This window comes from Symsagittifera roscoffensis, chromosome 1 (genome assembly GCF_963678635.1).
Source record: "Symsagittifera roscoffensis chromosome 1, txSymRosc1.1, whole genome shotgun sequence".
Lineage (NCBI taxonomy): Eukaryota > Metazoa > Xenacoelomorpha > Acoela > Convolutidae > Symsagittifera > Symsagittifera roscoffensis.
This window is the reverse complement of record NC_087062.1, coordinates 95322440-95330390: the sequence shown is the minus strand read 5'-3', so window position 1 is coordinate 95330390 and position 7951 is coordinate 95322440. Positions and strand designations below refer to the sequence as shown.

The following is a 7951-nucleotide window of genomic DNA, read 5'->3' as shown; positions in this document are numbered from 1 at the left end:
TGATGTCTGCTCAACGATTGTCGGCCTTGTTTCCGCTTTTGTAAGTTTTGGTCAGCTGCTAATTTGATTTCAAATGTCTTGCTTGGCATTTTTGCTTATAATTCCTGTTTGATAAAAACTGGTATTATGAAATTGTATGGGATTGGGTTTTTTGTTTTATTTTTTTTTGAGACGCTTTAGACAATTTTATCATTTTTTGCAAAATAATAGTTTTCCTCAAAAACTCTTCTACTGATTTTCAAAAAAAGGTATCGATAGAAAGGCCGCTTACATTCTTGTCTGCCTGTTTACTCCCCTGGTCTCATTTTGCTTTACCTCTTTGTCTACAGCCTTCGAAAAAGTCTGTGAGCGGAATGTTTGACCAATATTTTGTTAAATTTTGTTTTTTTTTCTCAAAAACTGATCTTCCAAATCTGAGATTATGGTTTTGATAAATAGAACGGATTTTAAAAGCTCCTCTTTATAAGCGACTACTCCCAAACTTTTTCTACACATGTAACTATGGCCCTCGGAATAGTCAAGTTTTTGATTTTTTAATCGTTAATTGAATCTTCTTCAACTGTTCTTTAAAACTAACCTGCTAAATTTGAGGTTGTGAGTTCAAAAGAGATAACAGATAATGGAAAGATTTCCTGCATTAGTGGCCACTCAGAATTTTTTCATAAAAAATTATCGTCCTCGGAAAAGTCAATTTTTTGATTTTTTTAAGCGTTTTTTTTATGTTTTATGATTTTTACCGTAAATTCCCTCCTATGTCTGAGCTTTTGTTCTCAGTCCAAAGAACACGTTGCCTAAAGCTTTGCATACGTGACTAAGCCGAAGTTTTTTTGACACAAAAAAAATCATGGTCCTCGGAAAAGTTAAAAACTTGATTTTTCGATCGTATTTTGATACTGTTTCATTTTTCTCGAGAACTAACCTGCCAAACCTGGTTTTCTGGTTCAATCGAAATTTGCAGGTTAGGCGAATCTCTTCTGCATAAGCGGCTCTGTCAAATATCTTAAAACAAAAGCTATGATTCTCGGAAATCGTATTTTTTTGATTTGTTGACCGTTTTTTGGACTTTTCTCGATAACTATACTGCCAAATCTGATATCAAAGTTCAATCGAAAAAAACAGGGTGTTGGAAGCTTAACTTTATAACATGCTAAGCCCAGTTTTTTTAGAAAAACTTCCTGGTTTTCAAACAAGTGAAAGTTTTGAAACTTTGACGTTTTTTTTAGAAGTTTTTCCGACTCTGCTCAAAAATTACCGTGCCGAATCTCTGGTTAAGTGTTCAATCGAAAAACTTGATTTTTGGAATATTCTCTAATTTATCGGCCAGGACCTGCTTTGAGCAGAAAAAAGTTACGGATTTCGGAAAATCAAGATTTCGAATTTTTTACCGTTTTTTAAAAACTTTTCAAATTTTCTTAAAAACTATTTCATCTTTTCCCGCAGAAGTGGCTGCTCCCTAATTTTTGTAAGAGAAAGGTTTGGTAAAATTCCAAAATCTCAAAATTTTTTAGTCTTCCATTTAATTTATTAGAGAAACAACTAAGGTTTTGGGCGAAGTCCAATTGTTGAAAAGACGTTTTTCGTCCCGCATCAGTTTATCCCGTTCACCTATTTTTTTCATCATTTTCTTCTTCGTTTTTTCGTCCTATGATTTTTTATGATTGTGTTGTAGCGCAAGTGGTGCGAAGCGCCGCTTCCCCTCTGTGTCGAATATGTGTCAATACTCAGTACAAAGTGATGATTGTTCAGTTTGCGAGCGCTCTTCACTTATGTTTGATTCTCTTCCTTCAATGGCTGATCTGATCTCTTCAACATAATATCAATGAATCAATTTATTTGTATGAGCCATTTTTCAATTAAACTGACTTGAGTGCGACATTCTGAAATTGCGTCTGTTATGCAATTTTGCAGCTTGACTGCTAGAATTTATTAGTTTGTGTAGTTATTTACTTTTTGATTTTGCGAAAATTGTTGTGAAATGGAACATTACCAATTTTTCTGCTGAAAAGTTATTTATTATTAATTAACTTTTCATATCAAATAAATTTTCTTAAAAACAGGTTTAATTACATGCTCGATGTGATTTCAGGACAAGTTGGTGACTGAGAATGCAGAGCTGTATTGTCAAGTGAAGGCATTGCAGACTCGACTGGCTCAGGTAAATCAGCAGGAGCGCCATAGACACAATGACTGGATGTCCCTGCTGGACAAACACAACCGCGAGATCAAGAAGATCAAACGCATCGCAGACCAGGACGTCAAGTCACTGGTTAGTCATCACAAAACAACCAGCCAGGGGTGGATTTAGGGGAGGGGGGCGGACGCCCCCTCCCCAGGGATTCGAACCCTGCCGAGCCAAAGAAGTCCCCCTTTGGTACTTTTTAAGAAATCCATTTTTGGTGACGGATCCTAAAGTTTTTCTAAAGGCGACTTCGGCGCCAATATATACTTTCTTTGAGGGGGAGCGCGCGCCCAAAAAACGCGATTTTTTTGTCAGCATTTTCCAAAAAGTGCCCAAAAACGGCTTTTTTGACCTGTTTTTTAAAAATTTTCCCAAATCAGCGTCTTTTTACTGCTCTGGAGAGCTCCGAAAATCAATTCGGTCGACCTGAAAAAAAAACGATTGTCGAAACTTTCGGAAATTTTTTGAAAATCCGCCCCACCCCCCCCCCTCGAGAAAATCCTAGATTCGCCCCTGCAAACAGCATCTATTTTACCACCCAAATAATCAGAAGATCCAGTGGATAATTATACTGGAGAACAACCTCCTTACTTATCATCAAAACAGAAAACTATCGATCCTCCTGAAACAAAATTGAAAAACCGTAGTCATAGATTAAATGTTACAAAGAAAGAAAAAATGTCTCCAGTCATCAAAACTAATCCTTGGAGTGAGACTCGGATAGGATAGACAATGGTGCCATATAACCCATAAACGCCCACCATAGCTATGTATGCGTTTCTTTCACTATCAGGAAAAGTGAAAAGAATTTTTTCTTAATTTTCTTTTTGGAAGACTCAAAAATGTCTTCAAAATATCTTCAAAAAAACGCGCTTCTGAAAGGTGAAGTTTTGGCATTAGAAACGGAACCTTAGCGTACAACCCACAAGCAGCTGCGGGTAGAATTTTTTTTTTATTCCGACCCTTTGAAAAATGTGGAGGAACTTTGTATTCGGGTGTTTTATTTTTTTTTTCCAGCAAAATCAAGTACTGGAACCAGTTCTAAACTATTGTTTATAAACCAATTATATTATTGATAAATTATCGATATAAAATATTACTAACTAACCAATCATATTCCATCTCTAACATTGACACTTATTTGTAAGTGCTGAAACTACTTGTAGTTTCAGCACCAGAACAATTTGAATAAAACTTTGAATACAGTTGTTCTCCTTCTGTATAAACTCCAAGAACTAGCTCGCATAAACCAGTATAGACTTGATCTATTGAGACTAGGAGATATAAGAGTAAGATTAAGATCGGTATTAGACAAAGAAGTTGCAGGAATCTATCCGACCGAAAATAAGATAGCGTGACGAGCAGACGGTGTACTTTATCTGAAATTACTCTATGAGTATAACCAATAGGTCATAGCTCATCTGGTGCGACCAGAAGTCTGGAACAAGACCTTAACTAGTTTAGAATTGGACAATAGGACTTAGAATTAGACAATTGCAAATTGCAAAAATGCTAGACGCAATAGATAATTTAATAGAAATGTCTCTACGTCTCAATAAATCTACGCAAATTTTCCAAACAATACAAGAAATACCAGGTATTGAAAGAAGACCAAGATCATGGCGTCAAAAAAGATCAGGAAACGGAACACTCTACTACATGATAGTAAGACGGAAACCTGAACAAGTTTTTGTATTTAGAATACTTTATGTAGTAAAATTTAAATTTTGATTTATTGACATGAAAATTATTTGAAGAACAATTTTTCTACAAGCTTCTTGGTGCTAAATCTACTATCTATACAATAACGACTGATAAAAAGAGCACAAATCTGCAGTGAATCAAAAATTTTGAATAAATAATTTATCGAATAAGAAACACAAAAATTAAAAATCATTGTTAGTTCTATAAATTAACACATAATTTTCCTCATCACACATTCATCACCTAAAACATTTCAGCAAAAATTGAAAAACTAAAATCATCTAAGCTCTAACTTTTGAATTTTCTTAAACTTAAACCTACATTAAAACTTATCAGGGCTTATCCTTGCTTTCCATATTTGCTTTTTCTTTCATAAACAGATCATCAAGGCTTCCCTTGGATCTTTAATTTCGATTAAACCTAAATTTAATAAACTTTATTACTGATCATCAAGGCTTTCCTTGGATCAAATCAGAACAATTTTGTTCTCCCCTTCCCATAATTTTAAAAGTGTCTAACGGCTTCAAACGTCGATTCACTACCCAACCCTTATAAACGACCCAGGACTAATAGAAATAATTGAAAAAGTAAAATTTTAATAAAGCTAAACAGTGAAGAACTTCGGTTACTCATCCTTCACTTGAGTACTCATCCTTCACTTGAGCCCTTCCTCTTAGATGACCCAGGCTAAAACCCTTGAAAATTAGTGAGTCATAGAATAGTATCTAACGATCTGCCTGTGTTCTAATTATACCTGAACCTTGTGGATTGATTTACTATTCCCCAACCCTCGATCACAAATCACAAACCCTAGGTAAGATTAAGTAAGTAACTCATAGATTAAAACCTATTCACGAGAAAGTAAAAAATCATTCTCACGAATTGTTATACTCTCTCTCTAACCCGTCAACCACGACAATCTATGCCTAAGAACTAACAGTTTAAGAAAATAAAATTTCTAATCCCCAAATATTGCATCCGTCATCCTAAACCTTATGTCAAGAGATAATCTAGGCAGTAAACAAACAATCGTATTACATAATTGCTTAATTAAAAACGATAGATAAGATCTTGTAATCACACCGTACAGACAACCAATGGGATATATTAGGTCTAAAAGACAAACACGAAAAAAAGACAATCATAACAAAACAATAGCAAATTATCAAAAAACGATTTTCAAAACGACGAAACGCAGTCTCTGAATCGGAAACAAACACAATACAGGAACTTCAAGACTGAAAAGATTGAATAAAAAAAATAACTCGATAGACGACTAAATATATTTTTCTGACTAAGCTGCTACACCATCATCAATAAAAGGAAAACGCAAAATGAAAAAGTCATATATCAACAAACCAATACGTCTATACAATTGGAATCAACCAATAAGACATATTGAATGTTACACACTAACAGTTCTACAATATAAAACACGATCGAATACAACGAAAATTTTGATGATAAGTCGATACTCCCAGTTTTTATAAAATAACAAAATGATCCCGCCCGAGGACAAGTACAATTTAGATACAATTTAATTGTAAATTTGTTTGAAAAATTAAATAGCCCCTGTAAACAAGAATTTCCTGAAGTAAGAATAAAACGACAAATCCTTGACCACTATCTCAAAGGTATATGTAAAATCACCTCAAATTACGGTGTATTTACAATTGAAATTGTATCACCAAAACCAAATCACACTACACATCAAATACAAACAGACGATATAGATATTGAATTCTCGAAAGTTTTCACAGACTAAATAAAAAATATACAAACCCAAAATTCACAGAGAGCAAATTCTAAATTCACAAATGTTGTTTTTTCACTTATCTAGAGCTATCTATCTATACTAGAAATGAAAGAAACACAAAATGAGTCACCAACTCAAACATCACGACATTCAACTGTAAGACAGGAAATCTGTATTTGCTCAAAATTTTTAAATACAATCCGTGAAAACTTCATTAGTAACGAAATCTCACCAATTGTTAAACATGATCTACAAACGAAACTAGCATGGTTAATAATTGATTATTTTGTCCATAACGTTGATCTCATAGCACTATCAAGAAAAAGTTTTCGACCACAAAATTCAGACGATCAAACTGTATTAGCAGATGAAACAGATCATGTTTGGGACCCTGATTGGTCTCATCCATTATTTATTGATATACCAACTGATATATCAAGTCATTCAATATTGATATACCAACTGATATATCAAGTCATTCAATCACCACCATTTCCATCAATAAAGACTACGTTAGATTAACACCACTTACTATTGATGCAACACCTTTAAATTACAATGCAATTTTCACTGACAGAACAGGAAATAATAGCTTAAACTCCACATTCATTAATACACAAGAAACTTTAAATGGAACAAGAAATCTTACAGAACAAGATATTCATTAACGACGAAATTGTCGAAACAATGCCAACAACAACGCAACAAAGCATTTCCCCCATTCATCCTACACTTACAACTCCAAAAAATAAAAATACAGCATTCTCGCAAACAACTATACAATCTACAGTAAAACCTTCTGTTATTCCGAAATACTCACATATGGATTATCAAATATTTAAACCAGTAACGACATCAAGATAAACAAATAAACAAAAAAACGTCTAATAGAAGCAACTTTTCAGACCATAACTATAACTTTTTTTTGCAAAATCCACAAAAACCCCCTATACGAACAGTCAAAATCAATCCTTTTGAAGATGCGATAACTTATTGAGCAAATTTGCAATGTTTTAAACTATCCAGACTTTGAAAAATACCACCAATTCTGGATTTAGGAACCTCAAAGTCGGAAAGAAAGAACACGGCCAGTAAAAGGCATTTTCGAAAGTTCTTAAAGTGTTATTAAAGACGTTCTTAAAGTGTTATTCGAAGTGTTATTAAAGACATCCGCTCAGAAGAACCTCGCAAAATCTAGTTGGTTGATGGCATGTTCTTCTACGCAATTCTTTTTTCTTTGTGATTTTTCAATCTAATCTGCATTAATCAGAGTTCAGGCATTAAAAACATTATAATTGCACAAGTTCAGCGGAAAAATTTAGGATGCGGTCGGGGAAAAGCTTTCTGGTTTGACGAGGCTTGGGATCTGATTTACAATGCCGGATATAAGAACAGCAAACTTCTGTTACTACTCAGTGGAGCGCAAAAACGTCGGCTATGAAAGCAGTTTATCAATGAATACTGTTTCGTGCAACTGACCCTCTCCGAGGAGGATGGTACACACTGATAATGATCTTTTCAATCAGCTTTGTTGGCCAATACAATTTAGGCTTCATCTATAGTCTTTTTTGAAAAGAACGTGTACTCAAGCTCGTTTGAAAAAATAAGAGGCTTGTTGAAAAAATAAGTTATTTATGTTCATTTTGTTGAGTTTGTCTGTCGTGTTGACAGTGATGTTCATAATGCAGTGTGCCATTTTTTGAATGACTTTTAAAATACGGTGTAGGTCCTGTGGCCCAATGGATAAGGCATCTGACTACGAATCAGGGGATTGCAGGTTCGAGTCCTGCCAGGATCGAGGGTTTCGTGTTTTATTCGCTCACTCAACCAAACAGCTTTGGTGGTTTTAAAATCTGTTAAATTAATGGCTCTTCTTCCTCCCCCCCATCATTTTATTGGTGTAACGAGTGATTTTACAGTTTAAAATGAAGACTAAGTATGTTTGTCAGGCCCTATTTAGCCGGCATGCCAATTTTTGTGACAATCGGACAATTTATACAGAAAAACTACTGTGAAGTTTTGCAGGTAAGGGGGGGGGGGGGTGGTGGAAGGAAAAAAAGCCAAATTGATTGTTACGGAGAAAGACTTGCTGTTGTACACTTGTTAGAATGGTGCAATTCTCCAATGCATCGATTTTCTCACCTTCAACCTGCCGTTTATAAGTCGGTCAGAGGGCTCATCAACTTTTGTGGGAGTTTTTTGGGCTCTTTTCCAGCCCCCCCCCCTTTCAAATTCAATTCTGAAAAATTGATTCAACGTTATCATAATGCATTGAAATTTGGCGTGGTGAACAAATCGACAACTGTGAACAG

At 34.7% G+C, this 7951-nt stretch overlaps 1 non-coding gene across 1 annotated transcript; it reads left to right on the top strand.

Annotated features, from left to right (window-relative positions):
* Nucleotides 1-7364: 7364 nt before the first annotated feature.
* Nucleotides 7365-7437, top strand: Trnar-acg (transfer RNA arginine (anticodon ACG)). The gene has a single exon. It is a non-coding gene; the product is annotated as a tRNA-Arg (tRNA).
* The last annotated feature ends 514 nt before the right edge of the window (nt 7438-7951 follow it).